Genomic DNA, 20,075 nt, shown 5'->3' with positions numbered 1-20,075 from the left:
GAAAACCCCTGGGTGTTGGACAAAGCTGTACAAAACATTGTCCATCACCTGCTTTCACACCAAGCACAGGTGCTCGCTCCTTGGCTCTGTTTTGCTGTTGCTGATATAGTTGTGTGTTTCCCTGATGTAAGCCCACCTCCATGTGTTTGTAGTGTCTGATAAACTGATTCTCCAAATACTTAGGGAACAGACTTTGAGTTTGAGGAACAATTTCCCTTTGGTTGCATTTGGTTGTGTCACATTCCTTTTCCTCCTCTGCCTTTCTAAAAAGTCGCTCTCCATAGAGAAATTGAATGGTTCCTGCATTTGGGATTTTGCTTCAGCACAGGCAGCATGTGCTGAAGATCTGGAGAGCATGGCTGGAGTCCCCGGTGAGTGATGACCTTTGTTACAGTGAAAAGAGATGTGGGCTTTTTCTTATGAAATCCCCCTAGAATGTCAGTTCACTTTATGGCTTTTCTACTTTGGAAAAGCTAAAAACCTTATGGTGAAACTTCAAATCTAAAAAATTGTTAAGGTAATTAAGTGCCATTTGAATTTTAATTCAAAATCAGTTTCTTTTAAATACCCCCAAAATTGATGTTGATGCCAAGTTTTTTAGAAAAGAGAATAATCATGATTGATAATGTCATAGTAGTGTACTTCTTTTTACACACTTTTTTTCAAATTGCAAGTTACTGCATGTTAACACACATACATACAACACACGATTATCACTCCCTTACACATTGCAGCCGCCTTCCCATCAGCACGCGCACAAGCATGCAGCTCCCTGTGTGGTGCGGAGGGCTCACATGACCTTGCTGGGTTCCATGTTGATTGGCAGGTTTCTCCTTGACAGGTATCACTTCGTAACATGTACATTTGAGTACCTGCCTTGAGTGTTTCTTCCTCAGCCCAGGGGCAGAGACTGCTGTTCACTTTCTTCATTGTTTTATGCTAAAAGCCTGGAAGAGTGTTTGCCACAATGCAAGTGCTTTAAAACAAATTGTGAAGTAAATGAATTGTGCACTTTTAATGCTGGGAATGTAAAACCAGGGCAAAGGCCTATTAGTATGGCTGTTAAAAAAGACAAGTACACCCTCACCCCAGGCCCCTATGCTCCTCCCTCCTTCCCTCTGCTCTCTTTCCCTCCTCCTTCCCTGTAGTATGTCTCTGATTTTTAATTGTTTCTGTTTGGTTGTGTTTTGTACTGTTATTATTTTTTTACACTGATGACTTATTTGGTTCCCCTATATCCCTGCTATAAGTGAAACCATCCTTTATTTTTCTTTTTCCTTCTGGCTTATTTCACCGAGCATAATTGGTGAAGGAAATTCTATGGGGACTACACCTGAAAAGGAGGGGGGGCAAATAATGTTTAAAAATGAACAATGATGTCTAAATTTAAAAAAAAAATAAATGTATTCTCACTAAAAAAAAAAAAAAGGCAGAAGTGTTGCCAACCACCCCTCTGTAACCCACCTCTTTCTTCTAACAGGGGGCATTCTTTGAGTCTGTTCTTCCTACTGGGTTTAAAATGGCTAACGAAGGACACGGTTTTAGTAGCTCCTCCTGGTGAGTGACATCATTGCCAATCCCTGGCCTGCCTCTAGAGATGGTCTGGACAGGAAGAGTGTGTTTAGGGCATCATCCATGCAGAGTGAGGAGAATGAGACCTTTAGCAGTCAGATGCCCTTGAGAAAATCTTGAACTTGAGAAGTCTCAAAACCTTTTCCTTTTTAAAGAAAGAATTTATCCTTTTCCATTATCTATATAATAAGATATCAAATTTTTATTCTTTATTGGTAAAAAAATAAAAAGTAAAATAGTTTTAAACCTACAATTACCATGAATGTCACTTCCTTTCTTTACAGCATTAGGTAATACTTGTTTTTATTATCTGTATCTGTATATCTATAAATAAAACATATATCCATTATCATTTAAGTCTCATTTAGGTATCAAATTTAACTGATAAAGAAAATTCAAACAGTTCAATTACTAGCAAGGAGATTGAATCAGCAATCAAACCCCTACCAAAAACAAAAGTCCAGCACCTGATGGCTTCAGTGGTTAATTTTTTTTTTCAGATTTATTTATTTATACAAAAACCGTGATATAGACCAGATGCACAGAAGGATGAGAGGATTCACCTAAGACAGAGTGGGGAGCAGAACAGGCAGACTACCAAAACACACTGCTGAGGGGAGAATCGGGTGAGACAGGAGAGGTCTGCTTCTCCATGTGGGATTCTCCCCGGCCAGCCAGGATTGAAATGGTGCTGCTGAGGCCGCGGACGGCTTCACATCATGGCCCTCAACCACCCGCACCACCCAGAAGGACCCTTCAGTGGTTAATTTTTCAAAATTTAAAAAGAATTATTGATAGCAACTTCAGTTCATCCGATTATATGATTAAGAAAGTGCATAGAAATGTCCTAGTATGGAGAATAAGTAATAATAATTTGAACCTTTACATAGTAATGCATATAGGAAGTACAATACACATAACATCCCACTGATAGTATATATAATGTAGAAAATTCTTAATTCCAGGCAGAAAGGCTAATGATAAGAGGGTAAAAAACAGAAGCAAAAAAAAAAAAAAAAATCAATGGAAAGTTTTACCTTACACCCAATTTTTATAGTTTACAATACAGATGACAAGACTTCCTAATTTACTAAAATTATTTTAATGTAGGACTAATGAATTTTTCTCAGGATATTTTAAAGAACAGCTTGGAATGAGATTTCCAAATCAAGGAAACATGCCTTGTTTTCAGTTTATCAACTGTCCTTAATAGAGCATTTTTACCAGACTGCGTTGGGGCAGTCAAGAATTCTATCATTGAGGGCCTCTCCGGTGGCACAGCGGTTGAGCGCTGGGTTGAGAAGCTGCCCGCAGCCTCTGCGGTGCCGGTTCGATCCCTGGCTGTTCCCCGGCCACCAGAAGAGGGTCCCACATGGCACGCAGACCTCTCCTGCCAACTGCTGCTCCCCTCAGCAGTGTACTTTTGTCCTTCTGCCTGCTCTGCTCCCCACTCTGCCTCTGGTGAATTCTCTCACCCTCCCGAGCTTGATGTCTGACTGTACCCAGTGCATGTATAAACAAAAAACAAACAAGTAAATAAATAAACATGCCTCTATTAAAAAAAAAAAAGAATTCTATCATTGAGCACTGATTTGTTAGTGATATTCCAACAAATCTTCAAAAAATGGATAAGAATACTGGAATAAACACTAGGCCATGAATAACCCCAAATACCATGACAAGAAACAAAATCTTAAAACATGTCCTAAAGATGTATGTGCTAGCTACAGATAAAACAGACGCTCCTATTATTGTTGACAGTACACTTTGTAACACTGCGTAACCTAGCAAAAACAATGCCTCAATTGCTTATTGTTTGCTGAGGGTTCAGAACTGGAAACATGCATATGAAATATGTGCACACAAATCAAAAGAAAACCCTATACAAATCACAAGATTCATCATGGATATGGAATCAAGGTTGATATGCCAGAATCCCATGAAACCTGTTATTCCTACAATCACAGACCCAATAGAAAAAGTGACCCAAAAGGATCACAATGGGTGGGAAATTAACAATAAAGAAACAATGAACATAGCTATGGATGCAACAATGACACTTCGAATAGTGTTTTCTAAGATGGCAGAATATTGATCAAAATAGATAAATGCTGGGTTATACACCATTAGGGGAATCTCACACCTTTTGGCATAACTTTGTAATTGGAATAACATGTTCTTCTTACTGCGTGAAGAAGAAACACCTGTGGTCTTAATGAAGGCCCGGGAAGAAGTAATCTCATGTGATGATGAAATATTAATATTATATATAAAAATTGGAATATGCAATAAAAAAACAGGAATGTTGTTTATAGATCTATCTCTGTCATTTACAGCTTAGATATTGGCTTCCATATACTGTATATATGCTTGTAACCAAAACTGAGTTAGATTTTGAATGACATAGTCACTGTTTTCAAAAGTGGTCAGACATTTCACCAATGTTTGCCTAGTGTCTTTATCCCAGTAGTCAACTGCTTCAGTCATGATAACCATCACTAAGGGAACATATCTTAAAAATTCTCTTCATGGATGTTAAAATAGGGTGTGATATAAGAATCGTCACTTGCCAAATGTCCAAGACCTAAACCTTCCTGCACTTGGGAGCAGCCATGTATACTGAATGCGATGTACAGAAGGTATAAAACCACTATCATAAACTTGGACTTAGTGTTTGTGAGAAAGGGGCCAAAATAATCTCTAAAGAACAAGTTCATTGGATGGATGTTAGATTCTTCATCAGTTCGAAGAGAACTAAATGGTAGGCAGGAGCACCTTATCAGCGAGGAAGAATTTTGGTTCGGGGTACCCTCTGACTTTTGCAGCCAGTGCAGAAAGGCCACTTCTCTCTTACCATCTTGGGCCATAAATGCGCCAAAACAGGTGATTTTATAAAAATAACAAAAGAGGAAGGTTGTTCCCATATAAATGCAAAAGTAATGCACGGACTTAAAGGAGGTCATCAACCCTGTACAGAAGGCCAGGACATTTGTGAGAGTGGCGATGGTGATGGACACTGCCACGTGGGAGTAGATGTCAGACATTCTCTGTTGTACGCTGTCCATGATATAGGTCTTCTGCCAGGCAGAAATCATGATCAGAAGGTATGCCGTGTAAAACAAAGGGACCTCTGTCCTAGCAGTCACCTCAAATTCAATTTTCCTAGAAAGTGATGTAAAGTAGACCACCTGTCATAAAAGTGCACGCAGGTCAATAACTTTTAATTCCAATATTTGTGTATGTGTGATAAGATCTATCAAAATATTATAGCTTATTGATTGAAACATGGTACAGTTTTGTAAAAGATTAAAATATGTGAATTATGATTTTAGAATAAAGGTAATAAAAAATGTTCCCCACCAATCCATGCCATGCTTTCTAAGATTTCTTTTGAAATCCAATGTTTGGGCCTCCATTGGTGGCGCAGCGGTTGAATGGTAGGCCGCCAGGAGACGGTCCCCCTGACGTGACAGACCTCTCCTGCCACACCCGCTGCTCCCCTCAGCAGTGTATTTCGTCAGTCTGCCTGTTCTGTTCCCTGCTGTGGCTATGGTGAATTCTTTCACCCTCTGGGGCATCTGACTGGGGCCCAGTGTTTGTATAAATAAATAAATATATCTTTAAAAAGAAAAGCCAATGTTTACCATTCCTGAGTATAAAAATTCTCAATTTTCTCTAATACTGTGTAATCATTAATAACTGCCGAAATGTTGGCTTTTTCTAAATGACGAGTAGATTACTAGCTTTTGCTATTTAAATACAAAGTATAATTTCAGCAAGGCATGCTATTCAGAGCCGTTTCCCAGCGGGTGTCTCTCACCAGGCCTGAACAAAAGTATTAGCACGTTTGCTCAACATCTGTGGTGCCTGGCAGGATGCTAGAAAATACTGGAGAAATCTGAGCTAGTTGTGTTTTTCAGAAACACCAGGAAACTTCAGCTTAAAGGTTTGTTTCTTATTCCAGTGACACCAGGCAAGTTTTCGGGGGCTCCAGATACAGCACAGATGTGAAGTGAGAGAATTCTGACTAGAAAACCCAAAGGAACCCTGAAGATCAATGTCTGCCCTGAACACGCCCACCCCTGGTGTGTAGAATGAGTGTTTCCCACTGGAATGTGACCCAGTATCAAGGCTGGTGGCTTCCCTTGGTGTCCCTTGAAGAAAGCTGGCTTAAGCTTCAAAGAGAGTGGAGCAGAGTCGGTTTCAAGTCAAGGCCTCCACCAAGTAGCCAGGCATGGGCACATCCCTGGACAGGTCTTATCCCTCCCACCTTCTCCTTCCTCTAAACCCTGCCCAGGGCACCAGGATGTTCTTCAAGGCCAGATGCTTTTCAATGGCATGAATTTGGTCCAGGAACTCGAGCAGCCACTTCTGGTTGTGCTCGCTGTCCTCAGGATCCACGGTCTTCAGGTTGTTCTGCAGCCACATGGCCTTGGCTTGCAAGAGTAACCGGCTTGTCCCTGCGCCAGGACCTAGGAGGGTTCCACCCAAGAGGCCAGCCAAGTAGAGGGGCGCAGCGGAGGTGTTGTAAATAGGGAAGGTGATGCTTTTCAGGTCCATGTTGTTATTCTTCTGCCAGATGAACAGGAGTGGGTTGGAGGGCATGCAAGTGCTCTGGTACCTGGCACACACCTGAGGGTAGGACCTGGGTTCCATCTCCCTGGGGTGCGGTCAGTGTCTGCACTGCCTCGTCCAGTTGACTAATTTCTGAGAAGATGACTTGATCCAGCAGATTGGCAGTGTTGGAGACCACCAGGATGGAGGCGAAGGTGACCTCCGCGCTGGACCGCAACGGGGAGAAGAGGGGCCACTCGTTGGTGGAGAAATGTGCCTACACGAAGCGCCGCTCGGCTTTGCCCGGGCTGCCCGAAGGGCTGTCCTTCTCCTCCAGGCTCTCTTCGGTCTCCCTGGGAAGGTAAATCCACTCAGTGCCCAGGACAGCCATCAGCAGCAGGGGAGCCTGCAGGAAGAGCCAGGTGTGCGAGCCCACAGCCAGCCCCATCCTCTGGAAGCCCTGGGCGAGGGGCTGCTCCAGGCAGTTGGTGTGGCAGCGGGGCCTCCCAGGGGGTGGCTGCTGCCCCTGGGCTTCCTGGATGGGTGATTCCCCTCTCTCAGACGGCGGGCGGGGCGGGTCTGAGGAAGGCCCCGAAGCCCGGCTAGCGTTGGGCTCCTGGACACTAGGACCTGCTCTGGCTGCCCCACGAAGGCAGGGAGCTGCTGGGGCACAGATGCCGCCTCAGGATCTGCTCTGCTCTCAGACTCTGGCTCGGGCCAGTCCTCCTGCTCTGGCCTCTGACCCCTGAAGCCTCCTCTCGCTCAGACTCCCCTTGGGGTGCAACCTTGGAGGAATGGACACCCATTTCCCGAAGGACCCACCAGTTGTTCAACAAGAGAACGAGAAAGCAGTGACTGGATGGCGGGCCCAGGCCCTCCCGTCAGCGGCTTCCAGGAGGAATCCACAGGGAGGGTGTGCCATTGGTCACAGCTCCTGTGACCTTTGACCTCCGCTGTGCATGCTGGGATGTGGGCATAGGGGGGGTGCGAAGGGGGTACTTTGCTGGAGAGCCGGGTTTTCCAGCTGGCCTAGTGGAGGGGAAGTGGTTACCAGGCAGGTGTTCGCTCTTGCCTGAGGGGCCTGCATTTACTACACTGTTATCAGTTGTGGTGTTCCCTTCTGTTGCCTGGCGGGAGTATTGATATATCCACTGAGAGAAGCAGAGGCCGGGGAGAGAAGGGGAGAAGGAGGCTAGAGAAGCCCACAGTGAAGACCTGCCGGGGGCTTTTCATTTCATTTCCTTTATTTATTTTTTTAGATTTCTTTATTTTTATTCAAGAACTGGGGTACAGGCCAGATGCGCGGGAGGGTGAGAGGATCCACCGTAGACAGAGCTGGGTGCAGAACAGACAGATTTACTGAAATACACTGCGTAGGGGAGCAGCGGGCAAGACAGGAGAGGTCTGCCCTGCCATGTGGGACCCTCGCCGGTGGCCGGGGCCGCGGAAGCTTCACAGTGCGGCGCTCAACCTGCTGCACCACTGGGGAGGCCCCACTTTTCATTTTAAAAGTGAAGAGAAATCAAAATACTAATAAAGTGCTAGTCATGAAAGTTGAAGTAGTTAGATTACAATCACGAAAAGTGGATATTCAGAAGAATAAAAAAATATTGCAGATAAAGAGGTGACCACATAGTGACAAATAGTTTGATTTATGTGGCAATCCTAAACTGTGAGGAGTTTGTAGTCTCAAAATATGTTTTTAAAATTCCAGAGCAAGAACTAGACATAAGACCTGAAACCATAAATTATATAGAAGGAAATATAGGCGAAACACTACGTGATTTGCACATCAAAGACATCTTTACAGACACATCACCCAAAGCATTGATAGTGAAGGCAAAGATAAACAGATGAGACTACATCAAATTAAAGAGCTTCTGCACAGCAAAAGAGACAATAACAAAAACAAAGAGAAACCCCACCAACTGGGAGAACATTTTTGCAACCAACACTAATGATAAAGGACTGATCACAAAAATCTGCAAAGAGCTGATGAGACTCAACAACAACAAAGAAAATAATCCAGTCAAAAAATGGGCAGAAGAGCTAAAAAGAAACTTCTCTGAAGAGGAAATGCAAATGGCCAACAGGCATATGACAAAATGTTCAACATCACTTGTAATCAGGGAAATGCCAATCAAAACTACGATGAGATACCATCTTAGACCAGTGAGAATGGCATATATTCAAAAAACTAGCAACAACAAATGCTGGCGAGGGTGTGCAGAAAAAGTAACTTTTCTACACTGTTGGTGGGAGTGCAAACTGGTCCAACCACTGTGGAGAGCTGTGTGGAGATTTCTGGACCTACTAAACATAGAGCTTCCATATGATCCAGCAATTCCACTCCTAGGTATTTACCCAAAGGACACAGAAACATCAATTCCAAAGAACACCTGCACCCCCATGTTTATAGCAGCACTGTTTACAATAGCTAAGCTTTGGAAACAACCCAAATGCCCAAAAATAGATGACTGGATCAAGAAGATGTGCTACATATATACCATGGAACATTCCTCAGCATTCAAAAAGATAAACACATGCAATTTGCAGCAACATGGATGGCGCTGGAAGGGATCATGCTCAGCGAAAAAAGCCAAAAAGAAAAAGAAAAATACCGGATGGTCTCACTCATAGCAGGAATCTAGAAAACTTAAATAAGGGACCAGGAAAATGAATAACTATAAGAAAGTGAAAATCAAAATCAACAAAAAACTATAAACCAGAGATACTTTTAGGGGGGCGGGGGCGGGAGGGGAGGGATTGGGGTCAGAATGGGGGGGCTGAAATTGTATGGGGAATATAAAAATAAAATTTATTATTTAAAAAAAATAAAGAAATAAAGAAAAGCCTCTTTGAGCATGCTTTTAACTGGGCTTTGGAAAGGCAGGTGATATACAGTTCCTATTATTCTAGGGGAGCTTTCCGGGGAACGAGACCTTAAGCATCTTTAAGGTCCACGACGTCCGCAGGCTCCTCCGACTTCAGACACTAACCCCCGCGCCGCCAGCCGGCCGTCGCCGAGATTTGAGATGCCACGCCCTCGCGCACGCGCACTGCTCATGCTCTGGCGGCTTCGTCTCTGTGCGCAGGCGCAGTGACGCCATTTTTTTTCTGAGGCGCGCACGCGCACTTGCGCGTGGCGGCGTCGCTTGGCTACAGCGATCCTAGTCTGAAAGATTTGAAGCCGCCGCCGCCGGGACCGGTGACCGCCGCGGCGACAGCCGGTTGGCTTCTCTGCGGACGGGGATTGAGCCCTGGGGGCGAGGAAAGCCACGGGGGCGCCGAGGAGATTCTGAGGCGATGAGGAAGATTTTTGGCCTTAGGCGCGGGAAGGGCGCGTGGCGCCGGGCTCCTCCACCCGCGTGCAGAGCGGCGCCGCGGGGTCCGGGCCGCCGCCCCGGGGCCGCCCGGGTCCTGCGCCCGCGCCCGGGCCCTCGGGAAGATCCACCGGGCCGCGAGCGCGGGCGACGTGGCCGCGGGGCAGCAGCTGCTTCTGCTGGGGAAAAACGGCGTGAACGATCGGGCAGGATGTCCAGGCCCCGGGGCAGCGGGCCGGCCCCGGGGCGGGAGGACCCGGGAGACGCGCGCACGTTCGCGGCCCGGCGGGGCCCGGCCTGTCCCCGCGGGCCCGGCCGTCCTCGCGCCGACGCTCGGCAGCCGCTGGCCCTGGAGCCGCCGCGGGGCCGCGCCCGCCCGTGGGGGAGAACAGCCCCGCGGCGCTCGCGCCCTTTGCGTCCACTCAGCACTACCTTTACTGACCATTTTAGGAAGATGCAGCTAGTATCAGTTATAAGAGTCGTGTGCAACATTTTATTTTTGCTGTTTGCTTTTTCATGCCAGAATATTCCATACTGTAGAAAAGCGCAGAATGAGAGCGAGCGTTCCCATCCTCGAGCAATGCCCAGGCTAGACGCGCTTCGGATGAACTCCAGGACCCACCTGGCGTCAGCCTGTACCTATTTCTATATGTTCTTATGGAGCGACCTTAAAGGGAAACTTTGAAGGGGGAAGATGGCCCTGGGTTCTTGAACAGAAAATGTCATTTTCTCTAAGTGCGAGTTCTTCCTGGTATTTATCAATTTTATATAAACCCAACAAAAAAATTAAGGTTTTAAAAAATTTGAGTTACATGTGCTTTTACTGTTGTGATGAAACTTACAAAAGTTTTGTAAGGTAGACAGAAGCTTGCCTTCTGGATATCAAAATGTGGTATAAATTTCCACTGACTAGTAATTAGTTCACAACTGAAAATACACATAAATAAATGGAACAGGATAGAAGACGCCCAAAAATCCAAATGCATCTGAATTTACTGGTGAAATATTATAATGGTGAAATACCAGCTAATTGTGTTTGGAAGAAACTAACTAGATTTTTCAATCTCATAAAAATAAGTTCCAGATCAAAGAGAAATTAAAAATGTTAAATATACAAAATGAGAAAAGCACCAGAAGGAAACACAATGTGTATTTGTTCATTTTTTATGTTGTCCAGGACCTTCCTAAGAATGACTTCAAGAGGAAGAAGTTTGATTCAGTAACATAAAAAAATTAAAGCTCTCTGTATATCAAATCATATTAACCAAATAAAAATGTCTACAGCATATATGTATCAGATGAAAAATATGTCTTCATTTTAAAGAATTCTTAGAAATCAACAAGAAGGAAACTAATGTGAAGATTGGGCAGATCTATTTTTGCATATCTGGTCACCAGTGGACATGGGAAAAAATATTTAGTGTCCCAGGTAGGAAATGAATTTAAGTTAATAGATGAGCAAAATCACCTTTTCCATCCGCAGAGTTTGTGATGATGAGGAGCTGTGGTTCTTACACTGTTGCTTAAAGTTTAAGCTGCTTTTGATTTTTCAGTAGGCAACTTGGTGATAACTAACACACTTACAAATATATATATTCCTTTTACTTATGTGTATTCTAAAAATATCTTTAGGAAGTTGAGACCTATAATGTACAATTTTTTTCCAGTGCTGCTTAAAATAGCAACGTATTAAGAAAAACTCATAACAGAGTTTATAATTACAGTGCGCCAGTAATCTAGAGTATGACCTTTGAAAGTGGCATCTACATAGATGTGTGTTCACAATCAAAGGTGTACTTTAGTAGATCATTTTGATTTACATTCACTTGCATTACACATACACATAAACTGTAGTTTAGTGTTAGCCAAAAACATGTACAAGATATGATGAAATGTTATTTTTGAGCTTTTGTATTTTAAGTGAATTTTTCTTTTTTAAAAAAATCTGTGATTGCTATGTGGAACGTGTATAAAAATTCTAATGAGTTCATTTATGAAATATTCCTGGGGAAGAGCAGACATATGAATTTTGCAGAGATTTCACTTTTTTACATTTTTTCTTGAAGGACTAGTATCTTCTGATAACTTTTGGCCTTTCAGAAGTAAATAGAATCTTTTTATATGTGCTTGTCGATTTTATTTAGCATACACTTAATTATATACTTAAGGTATATAATTATATACTTAATCTTATTGATAAGACCTTCAGCTTATCAGTCTCTGGGAGGGCAGGGTTATGCATCAGTCAGTGGCCCTGCACTGGAGTTCCTAGTCATACCTTGTGATTCATACTCATTGTTCCAGGATGATCAAGTGTCCTGCTCCTGTTGAATATGAAAAGAGCCTTGTAGGGTCTGGCAGTCCTACATTCTTTCAAATAATTAATTGACTGGTCTGGACTGACCTTGTATTTTTTTTTCCTGACCTTGTATTTGAATGCAGAACTGCACATAACCAAGATGGTTACTGAGCAGGTCTTTTAAATCTAGGAGACCCACAAAGTACGTGTGTTTTGTGTTTTTTTTAAACCACAAAACATTTCATGCTTTGCCATGGAAACAACTCTAAAGCCATGTGAGGGTTGTGTCCTCCAGGTTGATCTGCCCCTACTTGATTCTTCACTTATTGGGTCACTTACTTTGCTTCCATTAGCACTGAGCTTACATGCTTGTTTTGTTGTGTATTTTTTTTTTTTTTAAGATTTATTTATTTAGGGCCTTCCCTGGTGGTGCAGCAATTGAGTGCTCTGCAGCACACGTTCGATCCCTGGCTGCCGGCGAGGGTCCCACATGGTGCGACAGATCTCTCCTGCCACTCCTGCTGCTCCCCTCAGCAGTGTATTTCATCGGTCTGCCTGTTCTGTTCCCCACTCTGGCTCTGGTGAATTCTCTCACCCTCCCGCTCTTCTGACTGTACCCAATGCTTGCATAAATAAATAAAATAAATCTTAAAAAAAAAAAAGATTCATGTATTTATACAAGAACCAGGGTACAGGAGAGATGCGCGGGAGGGTGAGAGGATTCACCAGAGATAGAGGGGGGAACAGAACAGGCAGACTGACGAAATACACTGCTGAGGGGAGCAGCGGGCAAGGCAAGAGAGGTCTGCCGCACCATGTGGGACCCTCGCTGGCTGGCCAGGATTGAACCTGCGCTGCAGAGGCTGCTGACAGCTTCTCAGTGCGGTGCTCAACCACCTGCGCCACCAGGGGAGGCCCTTGTTGTGTATTTTGATGAAGATTTCAAGATTTGAAGACAGTCTTATCAATTTATAATATGTTTCATATTTTTGTTAATCTCTTATAAATGAGTTTGAGTGTTTCCAATTAAAATTTCTCAGTGTTTTTAAGAAGTATACTTACATGTACTCTAAATAATCATATTGTCAATCAAATGTCTACCAGCCTTGATAGGTTAATCACAGTTGAATAGATTATGCATGTTGCACACAATATTTTATCTTTCTCCTCAGTATTCATCCTTAAAAAAGTGCAAGTGATTTAGTAGCTTTTATTTTGCTAAAATAACCCAAATAGGTCATTATTAGAATTTTTATTGGTAAGCCATTGTATTTTTATTTCTGATTAATATTTCTTATAAATAGAAAGTGATTTTAAGTAGGAATTAAAAATGGAAATCAGAATAAAAGTGGATTTTTTAAAAAGTACATATGCATTAAGTTTCAGAATTACTATAATTGAGAATAAAATTACATACTGAGCTTTCTGACAGCTAAGATAAAAACTTACCAGCTTGTAATAAGGGAAGCCCCATTGGGCCATTTAATAATAAGCAATCAAATTTCATTTGAAACCTGTATCTTTCATTCAGAGCCCATTTCCCTAGTGCCTGAAGGCGACATCTGGGATCTTGATGCCATTGAGGGAAGAGACCCACACAAGGTCATATTAGCTGGAGAAATGCTTTCCCTTTAGTGGAAAATTCTCAAAACTATCACTGCAATTCCTAATTCCTCAAATGTTTGTGTTTGCCACAAAAAAAGTACTATCAAACAGGGATTAAGTAAAGTTAAACAGATTTCATTATCTCTAGAGGTATAATGTTTTAAAATATTTCCAAATTGGGGCCTCCCTGGTGATGCAAGGGTTGGTACATGGCCTGTGAGGCTGTCTGCAGCCTCTGTGACGCGAGTTGGATCCCCAGCCGGCCCGGGGGGTGACCCACATGGTGCAGCGGACCTCTCCTGGCTTGGTCGCTGCTCCCCTCAGCAGTGTACTTTGGTTGATCTGCCTGTTCTGTTCCCTGCTCTGTCTCTGGTGGGTCCTCTTACCCCCTATACCTCTGGCCTGTACCCCAGCTCTTGTATGTATAAATGAATGGATCTTTAAAAAAATAAAATATTTCCAAATAATAGATGATCACGGAATGTTTCCATTGGGGTGTATTCCTTAATTTCTGGAAAGGGTACATATTCTTTGGGATGTAATTTAAGAAACACTAGTCAAGAGATACTCAGCTTGATTATGAATGCAATAAAAATACTTAAAGCATTACTAGTATGTGTAAAGTTTGGAGATAGAGAAAAAAAAAAATTAGCCTGTGCCCCCAAGAAGCTCTTGGTTTAGATGGGGAATAATAAATTAAATACAATATACCATGGTAAAGGCTGTGATAGAAGTATTGTTCTTGGAGGCAGTAAACGTTGGAGTTTGCATTTATTGAAAAGATGGAGCAAGAGAAAAAGGAGGAGGAGCACATGAGAAATTACAGAGGTGTGAGAACAAATGGGTCACTTTTTCTTACATTCTGTATTACATGTTTTAATTCATATTATCTATAAGTATTAAAATTCAGTTTAAAAATGTGTGACTTAGAAATTCTAAACTGTTTTTACTGTTTTACAGGATGACCTCACACCACTTTTACTTGCTTTAAGTGAAAACAAACAGCAAATGGTAGAATTGTTGGGAAGGAGGGAAGGAAATAGACATGCTGTAGATAACGTTATAAGGTACAGTCATTTTTCTTTGAACTTTAGTATTGTTTAGCGTGGTAATAGTCACTCAAATAAGAAGGATTAAATCATTAAGAGAATTAATTTATAACCCTGACATATATTGAAAAATATCAATAAGTCATCAGGAGGAAAAACAATTATTCTGATGGGCAATATATAAAAGTATATAGCAAACTTTATTCCTTTTTAATGTTGCTGATATCACTTACAATCTGATTCTTTTAGTCCTATGATTAGCTAATTGAGTATTAGCTAATGGGGCTTCATATTTTGTAAATTGTGGACTCCAACTTTTAGTTTATGGTACAATTGACTTTCTTAACTTTTTTGGTATTTCTTTAACCTCTACTTAATATATTTTTCCTTTATTTATTTATTTTTTTATAGAGGCATGTTTTATTTATTTATTTGTTTGTTTGTTTGTTTTGTTTATACATGCACTGGGTACAGTCAGAAGCGCGGGAGGGTGAGAGAATTCACCAGAGCCAGAGTGGGGAGCAGAACAGGCAGAAGGACCGAAGTACACTGCTGAGGGGAGCAGCGGGTGGCAGGAGAGGTCTGCGCGCCATGTGGGATCCTCCGCTGGTGGCCGGGGAGCAGCCGGGTATCGAACCGGAGCCGCTGAGGCCGCGGGCAGCTTGGCAACCCAGCGCTCAACCGCTGCGCCACCGGGGAGGCCCTATATTTTTCCTTTAAAGCTGCATTTGATGCATAACTAAGAGTTGATTTGGTTTCCATTCACCCTACTGCTGCAGTATAGCTAGTCTGCTATGCTGCTAACAGGCTGGTCCTGCTGGTCTGGTAGTGATTGACCTTTGTTCCCAGGATAACCTTGCTGGTCCAGATTCCTCATCCTTCATGGTGATCTGCATTTAGACTTCAAAGCTGCAATTTTTAAAAATTCCCTACATATGTTTCCATCACTGCTTCAAAGCACTGACAGGTGGGCCTCCCAACTTTAGTCAAAGATAACCTTTCCCCCTCCTTCAAAACCCTTATGTAGAGTCCCTATCTTTGCCCAGACTGTCGCAGTAACTTATCCTTCTAGGATCTTTGATTTTCCCGCTAGTAGATATTAGTTGGGGCCATACTAAGCTGTAGAGGGGTTCAAACAATGCTGCAGGAAGAGATCAGACTTTCCCTTCTCCTGTGTTACCAGATGTGTATGCTACTGCTGCTTTACGTCCTGTGACACCTTTTCTTGGTTGTGGAAAATCCCATATCATTCTGAGATAGTGGGTGCCAACATGCCTGAGATTCCACAATTAAGACTGAGCTCTCCAGTGATCTATTTCCTATACAAATGAAAATTCCCCTACGTGACTTATATTTATGTCAAATTTCAAATTATTTTCTGATTCTGCCTTAAAAGGAAGCCACTCAGCAGAAATCTCTAGATCTAAAGTGCGTTAGTTGACAATGGGAAAGCCAAGACCCATCCATGATTCACCAGTATCCATGAGTTATAAAAGTTAGATTATATTTTCCAAGTCAGTTAGAGATGAACACGGCAGTGAACACTATTGCAATAAAGATCTGCTGGTTCAGGGTTTGAGTAGGTAGAGAAGGAATAGTAGTAGTCAAAGCCAGGTTTGTCTTCTTAGTTTTCTGCTCTTGTTGTGATTAGCTAAATTATGCTATTTAATGAGGTGACATTTATAATAAATTTAGTTACAGATTTGTAATAGCTAAAACCTTGAGTTACAAACCACAAAGAAAGCCACTAATAACCCGAATTAATAACATTTTCTTGAAACTGCAATATTCGTTGTCAGAACTTATGAAAAAACACACATTCAGATTTTGGGGGGATTCCAAAGTTGTTCCAGTGGTAAAGTTCAAGAACAAATTATTCTATTGCTTCACTATTTGTCTTATCATTTTCGGGAGGCCGTATCATCTCATTAAATCTTCTAATAATCTGATTGCCTTTAAAATAAGGCAATCGCATCCCCGTTTTATGGCGAAAGTTTTTGAGCTGAAGGGAAGTGACTTGTCCAGGAGGAAATAGCTGTTGGTTATAGAGCTTTGGACTCGTTCTGAGTTCAAGATGTCTTCCACTGTGTGTGAGCTCCTGAGTTATACTGCCCTCATTTCATGACTGCTTCACCTTCCTCTTTTTTCTTCTTTAAATTATGTTTTTTTTTTTTTTTTTAAGATTTATTTATTTATTTATACAACCACTGGGTACAGTTCGAAGTGCGGGAGTGTGAGAGAATTTACCAGAACCAGAGCGGGGAACAGAACAGGCAGAAGGACCAAAGTACACTGCTGAGGGGACCAGCAGGAGTGGCAGGAGAGGTCTGTTGCGCCATGTGGGATCCTTGCCGGTGGCCGGGAATCAAGCTGGTGCTGCAGAGGCTGTGGGCAGCTTCGCAGCCCAGCAGTCAACCGCTGCACCACCAGGGAGGCCCCTTTTAAATTACGTTTTGTAAAAATTTGTAGACCATACGAATTTGAAGTATACAGGATAATTATCCTTTGGATATATGAAACTACTATTAAAATGGTAATATGATTATCACCTTTTTTTAATCACAGCAATCATCAACTAATTTCTCAATATGAAGTAGAAGAGACTTCATTCTTCTCCAGCAATTAGCAATGCAGGTAAGACTTTAGATAGTGAACGACTCTTGGTGTTCCTACCATAGGTAAAGAAAGGAAAAATAAGGGAGTTTTGATAATGAAAAAGATTAATGTGCTCAATTACATGTATAATTGTAATTATACATGGCTTTCACAATTGTTTAGAAAATTAATTGTAGATAATTGAAAATCTGAGACAATGTTGTCTTTCTGGAAAAAAAAGAAAGTCACTTATTTAGTTCCCATGGACCCTAAAATACCATATAATACCTTTTATAAAAAAGAAAAAGGTTATTAGTTAGTATGCTATATGTTCTTCCTAATAACATCATAACAAATGGGACTTGTTTTAAAAATGATCTTTATTCAGTTTTTCCAACAAGTGGATTACATATGTTAAATGTAAATTAATTATTACATCATGCTTTTTCTCACTAAAAAAGTAACTATATCTTGTGACTCCCTGGTGGTGTAGGCGGTTGAGTGCAGCACTGTGAGGCTGTCCGCAGCCTCTGCAGTGCCTGTTAGATCCCTGCCAGTGGCAGAGATACCCACATGGCACCGCAGATCTCTCCTGTCTCTCCCGCTGCTCCCCTCAGCAGTGTATTTCAGTTGGTCTGCCTGTTCTGTTCCTCCCTCTGTCCCTAGTGAATCCTCTCACCTCCCGCACATCTGGCCTGTACCTCGGTTCTTGTGTAAATAAATAAATCTTAAAAAAAAAAAAACAACAACTGTATCTTTTAAAACTGGAGGCTCAACAACACCTGTCGGGTACTCTAAATAGGTAGCAAAAAAAAAAAAAAAAAAACTGCAAAACTTAGCCAGTATGCACCAATACCAAGAAAATATCTTTTTTTTTTTTAAGATTTATTTATTTATTTATTTATTTGTTTGTTTATGCAAGGGCTGGGGTATAGGCCAGATGCTCGGGAGGGTGAGAGGATTCACCAGAGACAGAGCCGGGAACAGAACAGGCAGACTGATGAAATACACAGCTGAAGGGAGCAGTGGGCGAGACAGGAGAGGTCTGCTCACCATGTGGGTTGCTCTGAGGCCGGCAGTGGGGATCGAACCGGCACTACAGAGGCTGCAGACAGCTTCACAGTGCTGTGCTCAACCGCCTGCGCCACCAGGGAGGTCCAAGAAGAGATCATTCTTAAGATTATCTATTTAGGGCCTCCCTGGTGGTGCAAGGGGTTAAGCAAAGCAATGTGAAGCTATCCTCAGCCTCTGCAGCATGAGTTTGATCCCCACCGGCCAGGGAGCTACCCTGACTCGCCTGCTGCTCCCTTCAGCAGTGTTTTTTCAGTCAGTCTGTGTCTTCTGTTCCCCACTCTGTCTCTGGTGAATCTGCTCACCCCCTGCACTTCTGGCCTGTACCCAGTTATTATATGCATAAATAAATAAATCTTTACCAAAAAAAAAAGATACCTATCGATAGTATAGAAATCAAAAAAGTAGTAACAAAAGTTACTTGTTATTGTTTTTGGTTGCTGCTTAATAAGTGCCAGATGTTTTAAATTCTTGGTAAGGAATTTGAGTTTTTAAAAAGTGAACAGTAGTGCAAAGACTTTGATGCAGGAGTGAATTTTGCAGAATTCATAAGCTGTTCGTTTTGTTGGTATGAAAAGTGTGCTCTGGGAATGGCTGGAAAAGAGGTGAATAACTAGCGAGGGCAAGCTGATGACAGCCTGATGGTAGTATAAAGGAGGGACTCCTCCCCTGAACCCTGTGCACCTTGGGAGATTTATCAGGTAGAAGGCTTTTAGCAACAGTTAACAGGTTAAATGACAGTTAAATAACAGTGGCTGAAATGATAGGAATCATCATTGTTTGGGGGTTCAGTGATATCATCAGGATTCCAGTTGTCCCTCTTTCAATTGTGGGGTTGGGGGTGTTTTGTTTGTCTGCTTGCCTCGTTGGCTAATAGCAGTGATTCCAAGCATCATATTCTCCCATAACAATATCCAGAGGCTAAAAGGCTGCTTTTCTTCACGTGTCTCTTTTAAACAGGAAGTAAACTCAGAAGCTTGTAGTAGACTTCCCCTAACACTGTATTGGTTGGATTACATCATAAGCACACCAATAAACCAGTCACTGGTAAAGGAAACGTGGTTAGTGTGATTAGCTCAGGACAATCATTTCTCTTTGTGGAACTGTGGAGGGGCTCCGACTTGAGTTTCTTCAACAATAGCAAAGAGGATGAGAATGGCTGGCTATTAGGGAAGGTGCTAGCTCTGTTTGCCACAGGGATTCATTGAAGAATTTTCAGCATTAGAGTAACAAGCTTGGACTTGAGAGTTAGGGCACTGTGGTTATTGTATAAAGCAGGAATTAGAGAGCTTTTCCTGTAAAGGCCTGTTACTAAATGTTTTAATCCATGTGGTCTTTGTCATGTCTGCTCAACTCTGCCATTGTAATGGGAAGCAGTCACAGGCCATAAGGGACTAGATATGACTGTGCTCCAGTGAAGCTTTATTTTTAAAATCAGATGCAGGGTGGAGTTTGTCTATGGGCCAGAGTTTGCTAACCCTTCATGTAAAGGTTGAAGGAAATCATAAAGAGATTGTGAGATAAGTTTTTTGGAGCTAGTATTAGTCCATTCTGAAGTTTTCACATATCCATGCTGAAATAAGTCAAGTCAGCAAGCTCAATTTATTCCATTTAAAATGTTGATTTTTTTTCATGGTGGGTGAGTGGTGATATATACAATTGGTGTTGTAAGATATTGTACCCCTGAAACGTCTACAGTTTTGGACACTGTTACCTCATTAAAATAAAAAAGGGGGAAAGGTGGGTTTTCTAGGCTTTCTGTCTCAGTTGTTTTGCTCTAAAAATGTATTCATTATGAAATAACAGTAATTATTGTAGGTGGTTTTGGGCTTTAGTTTGCGCTTTTTTCCTGTGCAAGCCATAAGGGAAGAGCCATGCTTGCCCAGAGGACTAGAGTGGAACTGTAAAGGAGAGGCAGGTAAAGAACTTAGTGATTATTGAGTATAAAAAGTTAAGGGAGCTAGAGACAAATCCAAGATGATTCATAGGATTCTGGGGTGAGCCCTA

At 42.2% G+C, this 20,075-nt stretch overlaps 1 pseudogene across 1 annotated transcript; it reads right to left on the bottom strand.

Annotated features, from left to right (window-relative positions):
- Positions 1-2,679: 2,679 nt before the first annotated feature.
- On the bottom strand, positions 2,680-6,574 carry LOC311188102 (patched domain-containing protein 3-like; annotated as a pseudogene). Its single transcript has 4 exons — positions 6,408-6,574; positions 6,194-6,353; positions 5,900-6,144; positions 2,680-4,734 (listed from the first exon to the last, which is right to left on the bottom strand). The product of its transcript is annotated as a patched domain-containing protein 3-like (transcript).
- Between the last annotated feature and the right edge of the window lie 13,501 nt (positions 6,575-20,075).

Source organism: Talpa europaea, assembly GCF_964194135.1.
Source record: "Talpa europaea genome assembly, contig: HAP1_SCAFFOLD_221, whole genome shotgun sequence".
NCBI lineage: Eukaryota > Metazoa > Chordata > Mammalia > Eulipotyphla > Talpidae > Talpa > Talpa europaea.
The sequence above is the reverse complement of the archived record's forward strand: the minus strand, read 5'-3'. Positions and strand labels throughout refer to the sequence as shown.